The sequence below is a fragment of the Spermophilus citellus genome (assembly GCF_964194105.1).
Source record: "Spermophilus citellus genome assembly, chromosome: 10".
NCBI classification, from domain to species: domain Eukaryota; kingdom Metazoa; phylum Chordata; class Mammalia; order Rodentia; family Sciuridae; genus Spermophilus; species Spermophilus citellus.
In genome coordinates, this window is record NC_138197.1 from 23,824,902 (window position 1) to 23,840,349 (window position 15,448).

The window sequence follows — 15,448 nt, forward strand, 5'->3', positions numbered from 1 at the left end:
GAAACAGTTTTGAAATTTGTGGTACATAGGGCTGGGGATGTGGCTCAAGCGGTAGCGCGCTCGCTTGGCATGCGTGCAGCCCGGGTTCGATCCTCAGCACCACATACCAACAAAGATGTTGTGTCCGCCGAGAACTAAAAAATAAATATTAAAAATTCTCTCTCTCTCCTCTCTCACTCTCTAAAGAAAAAAAAAGAAATTTGTGGTACATAAATACAATACAGGATTTTGTACTCAAAAAAAATCCAGAGAAAAGTAGAAAGAATCGTGGTAAAAATTTGTAATAAAATGAACAATAGCAGAATACAAAATAGCAATCGTGTCATGTCATGTTTGTAACTTTAATGTGTGCATATAGAAGATGAAATGCCCATATACAAGTAGCTCTGCTGAAGCAATGGCTTATAGATGAGTTTTTGGTGTTCAAAAAACATTTGCTGGCTGTGTAATGGCACATGCTTATAATTAATCCTGCAGGCTGAAGCAAGAGGATCATAAATTCAAGGTCAATCTCAGCAACTTAATAAGACCCTATTTCAAAACAAACCAATCATCAATCAATCAATCAATAAAACTGGTGATGTAGCTTTGCAGAAAAGTACCCCTGGGTTCAATCTCCAGTATCTAAAAAAATAAGTAAATAGATAAACATTTCCTGCTATTACATTATTTTCAATAACAAAGGACCCTCAAATAAAACCTTTAAGATTGGACCTGGTGTGATGCCACATGCCTGTAATCCCAGCAACTTGGGAGGTTGAGGTAGGAGGATCACAAGTTGGAAGCCAGCCTGGGCAACTTAGACCCTGTCTCAAAATAAACTTTTATAAAAGGGCTGGGATTGTAGCTTAGTGGTAGAGTGCTTGCCTTAGCATAGGTTCAATCCCCAGCGCCACACAAACACACACACAAATTAAAATTAAAAAAAATTAAAAAAGAGTGAAAGGCTATAAATGTGGAAGAAGGGAAGGAATTCATATTACTATTCATATTACTATGTAAAATGTTTTGTTGGCCCTAGAAACCAGAACCAAAAAAAAAAAAAAATCCCAAGAGTCACAATTATGTTAAATAAATGCAAGCTGTGTGGATTTTCTTTAATGCTTCCTGTAAACTAAAAAAAAAGGATTGGGCAAACATCAATCTGGACACAGTCTGTTTAATTTGGTAAAGTCCTTGCTCAGGGCAGGTAGTTTGTCAATATCTACTGACAGACTGATTAAATATCAGAGCCACCTTTTAGTTGTACTTTTCACAATCAAAGACCTGGAAAACCTTAAATTTATCTCTAAAAAAGCATCAGAGATCTTAATACAAATAATATTTTCTCTTTAACTGTATATAGTAAGGGAACTTTAATTTTTCCAATATAAGAAACATACCTTTGGGGACTTTTCCCAATTCTTAAAAGAATTGTTAAAAACAGGGCTGTTGTGGCTCAGTGGTAGAGCACTCGTCTAGAACGTGCAAGGCCCTGGGTTTAATCCTCAGCACCACATATAAATAAATAAATAAATATATTGTGTCCAACTACACTAAAAAAATAAATATTAAAAAAAAAAAGAACAGGGGCTGGGGATGTGGCTCAAGCGGTAGCGCGCTTGCCTGGCATGCGTGCGGCCCCGGTTCGATCCTCAGCACCACATACCAACAAAGATGTTGTGTCCGCCGAGAATTAAAAAATAAAATAAATATTAAAAAAATGTTCTCTCTCTCTCTCTCTCTCTCTCCTCTCTCACTCTCTCTTTTAAAAAAAATGGAAAAACATAAGTTAAAAAAAAAAGAACAGGGCTGGGGACAGGAATGTAAGAACATATTAAGTAGGTCCCACTTCTTAGGGGAAATACAAGATACACATTGAACAGTGCTCTGGGAGAACTTTCTTAGAAATTTGCCTAATGTGAATGTTTAATGATGGAGCTTTTTCTTTTAAAGTGGGAAAGAGGGAAGGAGAAGAAAGTGGGCCAGGAGCAAAAATGACAATTTGGGAAATCTGTTCTCTCCTTCTGGGCTGTTATTTTCAGATCAAATGGCCTAGCTTATATTCCTGGACTCTCCTTAACCTTTGGTTGGCTATATAACCTTAGATGAACATGTAGTGTCTCTGGGCCTCATTTTATCATCCTGAGAGGGTTGAAAATTCTTACCTTATTCATTCTTATCCTATTCATTCTCCAAAGGCAAGCTGCATGGGAGACTCAGACTGTGTGCAGATTGATGTTTGCCCAATCCTCTTTTTTTTTTCCTAAGGGTATCTGAGTTTCCTGGTAGACAGGATACCCGGAAATACCCAAGTTTAAAAAACTAATAAGGGCAGGGGAGACAGAGATATGAAGGAAATCTGTAGGTGTGTGTGTGTGTGTGTGTGTGTGTGTACGTGTGTGTGTGTGTGTGTGTGTGTGTGAGAGAGAGAGAGAGAGAGAGAGAGAGAGAGAGAGAGTGTACTTGGAACAAGTCAGAAGTGGTAATCTAGTCATTTTTAGACTAAATAAGGTGTCGATTACTTTACTATGTAGCGATCATGATTTTCACTTTTAGGGGAGGAGACATTAATATTGGTTAGATATACTCTAGGCCAGGTACTTTCATATGTCATCTTCATCAACCTTCAGTAGCTCTGTCAATGGAACACTATTCTCCCCATTTTTCTGATTTAGAGATACTGTAATGCACAGACATTAATATGACTGCATTTTTAATGCAGAAAGCAGAGAAGAAGAAATTTGAACTCATCTTGTTTTCATGACAAAATTCCCATTCTCATCATGCCCTCATGTCAGGCAGAATTGGATTCAAACTCTAGCTGTGGCACTAATTAACTATGTGACCTTGGGAAGTTTATTAACTTTGCAATATCCCCCAAAAACAAATGCCGAATGTTTTCTCTGATACAAAGAGGCTGACTCATAGTGGGGTAGGGAGGAGGAGCATGGGAGGAATAGATGAATTCTAGATAGGGAAGAGGGGTGGGAGGGAATGGGAGGGGGCAGGGGATTCTCAAGGATGGTGGAATGTGATGGACATCATTATCCAAAGTACATGTATGAAGACACGAATTGAGTGTCAAAATACTTTATATACAACCAGAGATATGAAAAATTGTGGCATTTCTATGTAATAAGAATCATAATGCATTTTGCTATCATTTATTTTTTTAAATAAATTTAAAAAGATCTTAGGAGAATAAGAGTGTATAGTGATGGGTTTTCTCTCTTTCTTCTCCTTCTCCTCCTTCACCTTCTCCTTCTTCTTCCCCTTCCTCCTCCTCCTCCTCCTCCTCCTTCTCCCCTTTCCCCTTCCTCCTCCACCTCCACCTCTTCCTCCTCCTCCTCTTCCTCTTCTTCTTCATTGTTGCAAACAACAGAAATAGTTCCTTGGACTAACTTTGGGGAAGGAAGGAAGAAATGTATTGAAATGCTATGAATTAGTTCATTTAAATGAATGAAAGAAAAGTAAACAGCCAGGTTTGGGGAAAGAATGATAATCTGGGCAGCTAAGAAAATCTAAAGAATAGAGAAGGTATTTCCTTCTTCAGGGTATTCTTGACAGGATGAATCAGCTCTGATCATTTTTAGTTTTTGTGTGGCTCTCTGTTTAACACTCAACATTTCGAGAGGTTAAAGTGACCTAGGTTGCCTCTTGGAAAAGCACAGGCACCTTGATCCACATTTCTACCAGGCTACATGCAGGTCCTTATTGCAGAGCTGCAGGGGGTCTGGATGTTGGGTTACCAAAAGCCACAGATGCCCATTATGAAACTAATGCAGTCAAACATCCCAGCCCAAAACAGTCAAAACACATTGTCTCCGGCAAGGCAACAGTTTATATCATTTGATTGCAGAGTAACTATGCATCCTGAAATCCTACGTGTGTGTGTGTGTGTGTGTGTGTGTGTGTGTGTGTGTGATGTTATGACACATGTAGAAGATGATATTTCAACAGCATTCTGGGATGAACTGACAAGGTGATCCTGCAAGACTGGCTTGAAGGCTCTGGCTACCTCAAGCCTTGTCTGAAAGCCCTGGGAGCTGAGGGTATCACTATACAGCACTCATTAAGTGACCAATCAAGGGACAAGCTCAGGTTCATATAATAAGCTTCAGCCTGCCATTTGCCTAGTTTCAGCTTTGTTGAGGCCCACCCCTCTTCCTCCTCTGAGGGCTATTTTATTTTTATTTTTGGTAATGTTGAGGATGGAGCCCAAGCAGGCTGGGCAAGCACTCTACCACTGAGCTACAGCTCCAATCCTCATCCCTATCCCCAAGTTTTCAATGAAGTTTCTCAGCAGGCAGGGGTTGGAGTCCATAGTGGTGTCTTGGCTTTTGCTCTACTGATGACTGTCAGCTTATGTTTACTTTTCCTGAGAGGTTTTGTTGTAAGATATTCAAGATTTTTAGGAAACAAAAGTAGTTTCTTTATAAGGTTAGGGACATCTGGCCCAAGAAGCCTAACAGTCTTAGAGGTTTTATATTTCTACTTTCTTGTCAATTTCTACCTTCTTGTCAATTTTTTTTTCAAATATTTATTTTTTAGCTGTAATTGGACACAATACCTTTATTTATTTATTTTTAAGTGGTGCTGAGGATCAAACCCAGGGCCTCACACGTGCTAGGTGAGCTCTCTACCACTGAGCTACAACCCCAGCCCCACCTTGTTAATTATGGTAGTTCTGCCTTGTTAATACATACAGGGTAGGTTTCCAAATATGGTGAAAGATAATACTTAGGACCTGTGATCATGGAGGTGGCCTGGGGACCTAAAAGACCCTAAAATCTGGAAGAGATAAGAATGTTTTTCTCAACCCTTTTTCTCTTTTGTTTTGTTTTGTTGGTGGTAGGGGCTGCTGTTTTGAAACCATATTTACTTTCCTCTCCTAAAATTAAAAGGCACAAATAGACAAAAAGAGGATAACTTCTCACTTCTCTGACTTTGGACTTTGTTTTTTGGTGTTTTTTTTTTTTTTTTTTTAATTTTTTCTGCCCTGCTGGGGATAAAACCCAGGTCCCTGTGCATCCTAGGCAAACACTTTACCACTAAGATTATTTCAAGAGATTCAAATCTCCACCTGTCTATTCACACAAGTCAGCATTAATCCTTTCAACTTCTTTTTTCCTTCTAACCCGCCACCCTTCCTCCGCCAAGGGCAGTCAGGTGTTTTGAAAGGTTCTAGCTAAAAAGCAGTAGGAACTGTGCTTATTCTTTGCAAGTGGAACTAGGACAAGATGAGTTTCAGTTGGGAGACCCTTCTTTTCCATCTTCCCATGATGAAATACTACTTCTCTTTGAAGGGATCATTCAGCCCTTCCTTCATAATTTTCCCCTGATTACTTAGAAGCCTTCTCAATCTCAGGAGTAGCATGTTCCTACTTGCAAGAATTCTTCTTACTTTCTTATTTTCTCTGCATATGGTGAACCTTGGGGTCAGACCCACTTGTCTCATTGTCCTTGACACAGCTGTCAGTGCCCAGACAGTTGCCTTGTCTATCAAGAAACTTAGGAGTGAATGAATGAATGAAAAAGAGTCAGAGGCTTAAATCAAACAATACTTCACATGATCCCATTTGGGAGAAAGAGAATTTGGAATCCTGTATATGCCTTTACTACATTTAGATAAAGGAAGGTTTTACATCTGTTCCTTCCCTATAAAAGCCTGATCCACTTGGATGTGTCTTTTCTTCAATTTGAAAGTGTTGATTTCTATGCCAGGGGATTCAAGTTCCTTAGTTTCATCCTGAGGCTTTATCTATCATCTATCACTATTCCACTTCCTAAATACATGGTTTCATATGCTGTCTCTGCCCTTTCCCTCCTCCTTCCCTCAGTTCCTTTCCCTCTGGTTGTTTTTTGTTTTTGTTTTTATTTTTAGCTTTTTTGCTCTTTCGCAGTTGAAAACATAGCTATGTAAAATAGTCATATTGATTTGGGTTGAACTTGACCTTTGCCACATGTAATTTTGAAGCTAATGTTAATTTTAAGAGCAATCTGTTTGAGCAAGTAGGACTGGAAACACTTGGTAAGATTCTTCCCAACAGGAATCAGCTGGGCACAGCAGCAAACATCTGTGATCCCAGATACCCAGGGGGCTGAGGCAGGAGGATGACAAGTTGTTAGGCCAGCCTCAGCAATTTAGCTAGACCCAGCCTCAAAATGAAAAAAAAGCTGGGGATGTAGCTCAGTGGTAGACACAGCTGGGTTCAATTCCCAGTACTGACCACACACACAGACACAGACACACACACAGGCACATGCACACAAACATAAAAGAACCAATCACAAGGTTAGTATACTTGTTTTGAGTTCCACAGATATGTACTATTTAGTCCTGTCTGATATAGGGCACAGAGATTCTAAGGCCTGTGTTCAGAGACCCTAAGCCCTGTAGAGTAAAATTACATATATAAAATCATGTGCATATAAATTTTTCTAAGCTGGAACTGCATATGAAGATAGACATCTAGAAAAAAACAAAATCCTGTTCGCAAAATTTGCTAAATTTCCTAGAGACTTTCAAGAACCCCAGTCAGAGTTGGCTCAGGGAAGAGTCTTCCTGCAAGTTATAATGATACTCTAGGAATTTATCTTTTGATGATGATTATGATGTGATGGTTCTAGATTTTATTTTGCAGTGACATTAGTGACTAGAGATTTCTTCCACAAAGTCCTAATTTGTTTTTTCCTGCTTTTACAACATAGAGTTCCTGGCTATTACACAGCATACATATGCCAGTGAATTAGGGTAAACCCCTCTCAAATTTGTTGTCATTGCATTATGAAAAATTGATGCAGAAGAACATTTGCAATTTTGTCAAGCTGCATTTTAATTTCCTTTCTGCTTACAGGATGAAAACTTGCAAATCAGTCAGAAACTAGTTAGAAAGTAAAAGATTTCTACTTTTTTATTTTTATTTTTTTGGTGAGATGTTAGCCTAGAAATAAACTCCAGAACCCAGGATTAAATCTTGCAGCTCTGCAACACCCAGTCCATGGATCCCCTCTGCTTCTCTGCAGCAGATTGGGTTGGCTCTGAGCCAATCCTTCTTCTTCTTTTTTTTTTTTTTTTAAAGAGAGAGTGAGAGAGGAGAGAGAGAGAGAGAGAGAGAGAGAGAATTTTTTAATATTTCTTTTTTAGTTTTCGGCGGACACAACATCTTTGTTTGTATGTGGTGCTGAGGATTGAACCCGGGCCGCACGCATGCCAGGCGAGCACGCCACATCCCCAGCCCTGAGCCAATCCTTCTATATAGAAGATGTGCAAAGACATCAAACCTATCCTGTTCTATGTCTTCAGGAAGTCTCTGTGACGATGATTGAATCTCTGGAATCAAATTTGTTCCAAACCACTGTGCTACTCCTTCTCTACTCTCATATCCTGTCTAAGGCATTTGGGAGCCTTTAGGCCACAAACAGCTTGGGATTTCCCTGGAGCTACTTTGAAGCTGAACACCCGTGGGGGTCATAATAAACTGAATACATGGCAGTAATGGGTCTGATATTTGGAATGCTTGGAAAGGGAGGACTAAATCTCATAACTCACAATGGCTATCAGTAGCTCCTATAGCTACCTGCATTCACTTTAAATCCAGAGGGGGGTTGTGGTAAATTCCATCTAAACTATATCAGGAATGGGGAGAGTAATAAAGCCTTCACTACACTTCAGGTAGTTAAAATAGATAATTTTTTTCATCTAGCCAATTGGCAAAGATAACAAAAGAAGAGAAATGCTTAGGATTGGTGAAAGTTCAGACAAATATCTCCAATCTACATTGATGGTAGGAATAAATTGGTATTAACTTCCTGAAAGATAATTTGGCAATGTACATGAGGTATTTTTAAAATGTGTATATTCTTTGATCAAGTATTCTATTTTTAGAAATATTAGGAAATACTTATAGAAATATATAGACACATACATAGATAACCCTTGAAGTTACATATAATAATGAAAAATTGGAAATAATCTTAATGACCAAAAATCAAATCTTGGTTAAATAACGTAAAGTATAGCCACATGACACATCCATTTAAAATAATGTTTTCAAATAATACATAGTGGCATGGAAAAAATTCTTAGTTCATTAACTGTAGGTTGCAAAGCAGAACAATCAAAAAATTTTAAAAGGGTCTATACATAAAAAAACACTATATACACATGTTCATGGAAAAAAATACAGGAAATATATATGTCAAAATAATGACAATCAAGTTGGGTGCATAGGTACTCGCCTGTAGTCCCAGCTATTTAAGAAGCCGCAGCACAGGGATAGCTTAAGCCCAGGAGTTCTAGACCAGCCTGGGTAACATAGCAGGATCCTGTCTCAAAAAAAAAACAAAACAACAAAACCACACACACACACAAACTGGATGGAATCCTGTCCCACACTCTTTAAAGCACTCAGGCTGACTCATCCCTTACCAGAGTGGGTCTGATGTTTATCACCCTTATCCACTTAGGAAGTACGTGCTTCATATGTGATCCACAGGATAACCACACACTACCTGACAGTTTTTGTTCTAGAAGGTGCTGCCCCCTCCCCCCAAATAAATAAAATGCCCAGATGAGCAGAGACATTTTAGAGCTCTCTGGGGATAAGAAAAGACAGGCATGTTCTGAGAGTGGAAATTAACTGGATTGAGTAGGATTGGGACTGGCAAAGAGCAATTCAGGAGTTGGCTTCAGAATTAGGGAGCTCAGGATTCTTAATCAATATTAACTTTGTTACTCCCACACAATTTTGCTAGCTTGTCCACCCCTGTGAGAATTTCAACAGTTTAGAAAGAATGAAGTCATTAGCCCAGTCAATATTTTCAGGGCTGTGTTACAACTGCCAGTGGAGCAGGATATTTTATTGAATAACAAAATAGAACTTCTGGGAGCTGGTTGGCAGAGGCACTGCACAGAGAAATCCCTTCCTCATGAACATGGGGCCCATTTAATTGCCAAGCATTCTAGGTGTGGGAGCAGTTTTTGTTGCCTTTTATTATTGAATTTGCCAATGTGTCAAAGACATAAGCCCATGAGCAGAATATGGACAACAAACCAGTAGAAACAACTATCCTTGCTTCTCACCCTTAATAGAAGTCTTTTCTTGTTTTCTGCCCATTGTAAGTACTTCTTGTACCATACTTCCTGAAACCCCATGACATAGGTCTTGCTATTTTGTATTTATTTCCTTGTTGCTTACAATTGTTGTCTGGTTGTTACATACATAAAAAGGTTATGTTCAGAGGTTGGGGCTGTAGCACAGTAGCAGAGCACTTGCCTAGCATGTGTGAGGCACTTGTGTTTGATCCTTAGCACCACATAAAAATGAACAAATAAAATAAAGGCATGCTATCCATCAACAACTACAAAAAAATTAATAAAAGTTTATGTTCACTCAGGGAATGGGGATTGCAACGTGGAAAACCAAGCTCCATTATTTACCAGCCTTTTTACCTTGGCTAAATTGATCAGCCTCTCTGAGCTATAAACAAACTTGTACTAACTCTCCATACATGATTGTTTTGAGGCTCAAATGATATTACAGGTATAGAAATAAAGGTAAAATATAGGTATTGACATCTTTTCTATGGATTTTTTTTTTAAAGAGAGAGAAAAGAGAGAGAGAATTTTTTAATATTTATTTTTCAGTTTTCGGTGGACACAACATCTTTATTTTATTTTTTTTATGTGGTGCTGAGGATCGAACCCAGCGCCCCACGCATGCCAGGCGAGTGCGTTACCGCTTGAGCCACATCCCCAGACCCCAGCTGATTTTTTTTTAACTCTTTTTTTGCAAGGGAATGCAGCTGTTTTTTTGTTGTTGTTGTTTTGTTTTTGCAGGGGCGGTGGTTACTGGGGATTTAACTCAGGGGCACTTCACTGAGCCACATCCACAGCCCTATTTTGCATTTTACTCACTGAGTTTCTTAGCATCTTGGTTTTGCTGAGGCTGGTCTTGAACTCCTGATCCTACTGCCTCTGCCTTTAGAGCAGCTGGAATTAGAGGCATGCCCCACCATGCCTGCTGCAGATTTTTAATTAGCAGGCTGGGGATGAGGCTTGGTGGTAGAGTCTTTGCATTGCACTCATGAAGCCCTGGGTTGAATTCCCAGCACCTCCCCACTCCCCGCCCCCCCCCCCCAAAAAAAAAAAAAATCAGAAGACAGCGTTTTCTTTCAGGGTTGGCACTAGAATCAGACCTCTGTGTGCACTTAGGCAAATCAGCTTCTGTAAGCTTTTGTTTCCTCTTTGGAGGAATGATAGTACAAATGAAAATAATAATGGAACTTCTTAAAGTTGATATGAGAGTGAAATGAAATAATGAACACAAAGCACTTCCCAACAATACACAGCACATAGGAAACAGTTAATAAACATAAGCTGCTGTTGCTGTGGTTATATACTGGTGAGAAAAGGAAGTATGTCAATAAGGAATGCATATTGGGGCAGAGAGCATGGAAAATTATTTAGGAGGGCACAGAGTCGATATGGGAGCTCTTATATACCAGTAGCTTCTGGTAACTAATCTGGGAAGATTACCTGGCGGATTGGACTTTCTGGGACTCTTTGCACAATGGATGGACGATGAGTGCTCTGGCATGGAGTGGTACTGTTAGAAAGGTTGTGTCTTAAACATCTGTTATCAGGTTGGGTGGAGGTCAAGTGATCAAATGATATGAGGTTGAACAATTATGAAATATATATAGTAGAGTTGGTCCAAAGTGTGGCAGGCAAAATGTAGGCCTAGCTGCTCTGTGTAAAGCTCTAAAATAGAGTAGGCCACCAAAGAATTTTTGCAGTCTTGAATTTGACATGCAATGTGACTGAAAGCACTATTGGCCATGCATAGTTGAGTGGTGTGTTATGGACTTCAGATAGGGACACACTTTAGCAACCCTGATGAGTACTGATTGGTGGAATTTGTTGCTGAAGGCAGGAATTTTGGACAGCTCAACAGACAAAAAAATTATTAATTGAAGCTTCCTCTGATTATGAGGAAGAGAGAAGGAAGAGGAAGAGTTGATTCTTGGAGAGCAGAAAATAAGATATTGGGAAGTGTCTGTGTATCCATAATAAGAATGATTTTCTTTAAGAGATGAGGGTCCCAGACAGAATACTAAATTTGTCTTTACAAAAAATGGGGTTGATCTTGTGTCTCTATAAAGGATTTGTTGTCAGAAAGTCTACCTACTTTCAACCAAAGTTCTTTGAAGATGGTGAAGCTGGGCTGGGGATGTGGCTCAAGCGGTAGCGCGCTCGCCTGGCATGCGTGCGGCCCGGGTTCGATCCTCAGCACCACATGCCAACAAAGATGTTGTGTCCGCCGAGAACTAAAAAATAAATATTAAAAATTCTCTATCCCTCTCTCTCTCTCTCTCTCCTCTCTCACTCTCTCTTTAAAAAAAAAAAAAAAAAAAAAAAGAAGATGGTGAAGCATGCCTGAAATTGTAGATATTACAAATCCTGTGCCAAAGATGATAGGATCACAAAACATCAGAGATCAACCGTGGTACAACATCCTCATTGGAATAGATGAGAAACTGAGGCCAAGAATTGAACTTACTTAACTACTCAAAGTCATATAAATATATTTGATTCAGTTCTCTCTTATATTCATTTTATCTCTTTCTTCCTTCAAATTGAAGTTCTATTACTTTCTTTGTTTCACCTCTGGATAGATAAAGGAAAAAAAAATCTAGTTTGGTTTCATAGCAGCTACTGAGTAACAAACAAGTCCCCTTTAAAATGCATCCTCTCTTCTCTGCATCTGGCAGGCTTTGATATGCCCCTCTTGTTTTTCCATTGGTCATTTTGTGTGGCTTCTCGCCCCCTTCCAAGATTCCCAGCCAATCACCTCTTCCTTCTCTCCCTCCCCCAAAGGCCTTTGAGGAATGTACCATATGGACCGTGAAGGGGGTAAACAGGAGGAAGGAGTGTCAACAGCTCCACTCCTTTACCTTTTGTATATAATCCATGAGATCCTGGTAAAACCTTAGTTTGGAGATAGCCAAAGAGTCTTGAAGACCGAATTCCGTGCCAGCTGCAGAGACTCACTGAGCACTCTCGCCCCCAGGGCTGGGGTCCTGTGGTTGGTTCTGGAGGGCCGCAGCCCCCGCCCTCCCATGTGCCCGCCCAGGCCCAGTCACCGGCGGCGGCGCCGCTGCTCCTGCCGCTGCCGCTGCCGCTGCCGCCCGCGCTATAAGCTGCGGGCCGGCGCTCAGGGTTGCGGAGCTGCGGGTCCCGGAGAGGGCTGGGCGGCCCAGCCGGCCACGAGGACGCCGGCGCCGGGGGACACAGCAGCATGAGGCGGAGGTGAGGACGGGGCTTGGAGTCCTCGACCGGTTTCAACGGTCTCAGGGAGCCGCATCCCATCTGCGCTCCGAGCTCGGGGTTTCCGGGGCCCCGGGCTCGCCGCGGCCGGCGACTCTGGCGCGAATGACTACTGCGATCGGACATGTGGCCAAAGACCTCCCTCCTGGGCCGCCCGTAGGGCTGTAGCCCCGGGGTGGCTCTTGGCGCCTCCTTCTGGCGTCCCTTTCCAGCCCTTTTACTCGCGGGGTGGCAGCGCCTGCGAGGAAACCCCCTCCTCGCGTGTCCTGCCCTTCCTGGTCTCTGTCTTTGACCTCCGGGAGTCGGATGTTAGGTCAAGTTCGATTGTGTAGGTCGCACGGTTCCAGGTCAGGCGGACAGTGGGGGAAGGCATGGGAGTCCCGCTTGTTGTGGGAGTATTGGGGAGAGTGCTTTGGATTTGATGTGCTGGGGGAGACTTTTGGCAAGGGGCTGCGGGGATAAAGATCATTCATCTTAAGCAGGGTCCAGAGGTTTGGGAAGAGGCTGTGAACCTCCCTGCGGCTTCTGAGAAGATTCCCAGCCTCCAAGGGTAAAATCCTCTCTGGGTATACCTTGTCTGGAGTCTGGCATTCACTGTGTGTGAGTTGCTGAGGTCGTTATGGCAGGTGTCCATGAGTGAACACAAATTTTCTATTCATGGTGGACTGAATGGGGTGATGGCAGCCACTTAGGCCTGTTATCTAAGGGCCGCCCCCCCCCTTCCTTAACTGCCTTAGAAAGTGGTTAACACTATTGGAAGTCTCCATGGCACACTAGAAATTCCTAGTTTAAAAATCACCTTGAGGAGCCCTACACAGATCTGGGGCTTGCCTGGTGTTTCAGAAAGCCAGATGTGACTTTCTGTTTGCTACATAGACAATCATTTAGGCTTGTACCCACTTGCAGGTTTCTGGCATCTCAGCCCAGTGTGGATGGCATCATCCAGCCCTTTCATAATAGTTTGTTAGGAAGAAGGGGTCCTTTAGGCTCCCCAGGTATGACCTCGGTACCTCATCCTATTAGGGGTCATGGGCTAATATCTTGGCTAATTTTTCTCTGGAGTCTGAATGCAGAGAAATAATTTCCAAGAATACAAATCACATTTATGTTCTGTTTTTTTTTTTTTTTTTTTCACCTCTGGGGGCGTACTAGGGATTGAACTCAGGGACATTCAACCACTGAGCCACATCCCCAGCTCTATTTGGTATTTTATTTAGAGACAGGGTCTCACTGAATTGCTTGGCACCTCTCTGTTGCTGAGGCTGGCTTTGAACCCGTGATCCTGTCTCAGCCTCCTGAGCCACTGGGATTACAGGCGTGTGCCACATTTATGTTCTTTTAATGTTGGTGTTTAAGGCAGACATTAATTATGGTTTACATGAAATGGGTTAATGCGAGAAATGAAGGTGAATTGTGGATGATATTTTTTAGTTTCTTTTTAAAATTTTTTTTTTAGTTGTAGATGGACACAATACCTTTATTTATGTGTTTATTTTTATGTGAGGCTGAGTAGCTACAACTTCAGCCCTGTTTTTTAGTTTCTTTTAAAAAAGTTTATTACTTTTTTCAATTTTAAATGAGATGTAGATGGAGAGAATGGCATTTAAATTTAAATACCAGAACACCAGTGTGAATTTGGTTCCATTTGACAGTTTGCTACATAGACAATCATTTAGGCTTGTACCCCAGGAGTGAGAGTGAATTAGATTTTATGGTGAGAAAGACATCTTATTACAAATTGCTATTGCCAGCAAGAAGGTGTCATCTTCTCATTACCTGGCCACACAGATGTGGGTTCATTGTTGTGGTCACCTTTTCCTGTGAGCACATCTCTAAAGGGCCTTTAAGAGGATATTATAAATTCCACAGCTGATTGTCGCATGTACTCAGGTCAGAAAATTGGCTAGGTTATTTTAATCTAACAGTGAGTTTTCTTGTTCTCCAGGTTATAAAATTTTTTAAAAAATTTTTATTTAAAATTTTTTGGATAGTGTATTAAATAGCATGAGTTAATTTCAGAATTATAAGAAAGATGTTTGAGTGTTTCTCTTAGAAAGAAAGAATCTTTTAGAACTTGGACCTGTTTCCTCAGCCAAAGCTCCTTTTTGTGTTTTACAGTCCTAATATTTTGAAATGTCTTAAAACTTTACCACCAGGTAGAAATTTTTCCCCGACCTGAGAAGATATATTCGTGTTTTTAGATGTGAGGGAGAGAACCACCTTTGGAAATAAGGTAGGGAAAAATACTTAGCATACTGCTCACTTGGCACATAGTAGGTATGCAGTAATGATAAGTGAATTTTTCCTTTTCTCCTTTGTTTTGGGAGACCTGCTGTGGGGATGATGAAATTGGATGCAGTTTTTTTGTTGTTGTTATTGTTGTTTTGGTATCAGGGATTGAACTCAGGGGCACTCAACCATTGAGCCACATTTCCAGCCCTATTTTGTGTTTAATTTAGAGAGAGGGTTTCATTGAGTTGATTAGCAGCTCGATGTTGCTGAGCTTGGCTTTGAACTCACCATCCTACTGCCTCAGCCACCTGAGCTGCTGGAATTACAGGTGTGTGCCAAGGTGCTCTGTCTGGATGCAGCTTCCTTAGTAAATTAGAAAGAATAGCACCTCCCCCTTCCTATGCTAATCTCCAGTTCTCCTGGTATTTTAATAGTAGGCTTTTAAATGAAACACACCTCTGGATCTAGAAGTAAAAATCAAACAAGGAAAAATTGAGGTCTTCCTCCTGGTTTATATGTTGCATTTTTAAAGAAAGGATGGTGCATGCCCTAGAAGAGGTCTTAATACTACTCAGTGCACAAGAATAAATGCCAGAATTGACTCTTTTTGGGTCATTTTAGTAGTGTCACAGGTGAGTGTTTTGGTTAACGTTGGCTTAATATGTCCACATGGAATCAAAACCAGTTTCCAATTTCTTCTGGAGCTGGCATCTGAGAAGTGGCACAGGATAGTAGAAGCTGGACCTGTAGGCAGGGGTAGACTCTTCTTCTGCTTTCATGGACTCTACTTCTGAGCTGAGCTCTGCAAGGAGCAGCTGTTTAGCTCCTCCTGCTTATAGCAGGCTCATGTGAACAGATTAAAAGGTTATCAGACCTAATGTTCTTGAAATGTAAGAACCATCA

The 15,448-nt window shown here is 41.0% G+C and overlaps 1 protein-coding gene across 31 annotated transcripts in view; it reads left to right on the forward strand.

Annotated features, from left to right (window-relative positions):
* Positions 1–12,114: 12,114 nt before the first annotated feature.
* Positions 12,115–15,448, forward strand: part of MICAL3 (microtubule associated monooxygenase, calponin and LIM domain containing 3) — a 200,046-nt gene continuing 196,712 nt past the window's right edge. For 26 of the 31 annotated variants that reach the window (XM_081310944.1, XM_081310972.1, XM_081310969.1 and 23 more), the window contains exon 1: positions 12,117–12,295. The gene's annotated coding sequence lies outside the window, so the exon portion shown is untranslated. Of the gene's footprint in view, positions 12,296–14,469; positions 14,547–15,448 lie in introns of all 31 variants that reach the window. The other 5 variants (XR_014024158.1, XR_014024159.1, XM_081310962.1 and 2 more) reach the window with 3 other exon arrangements.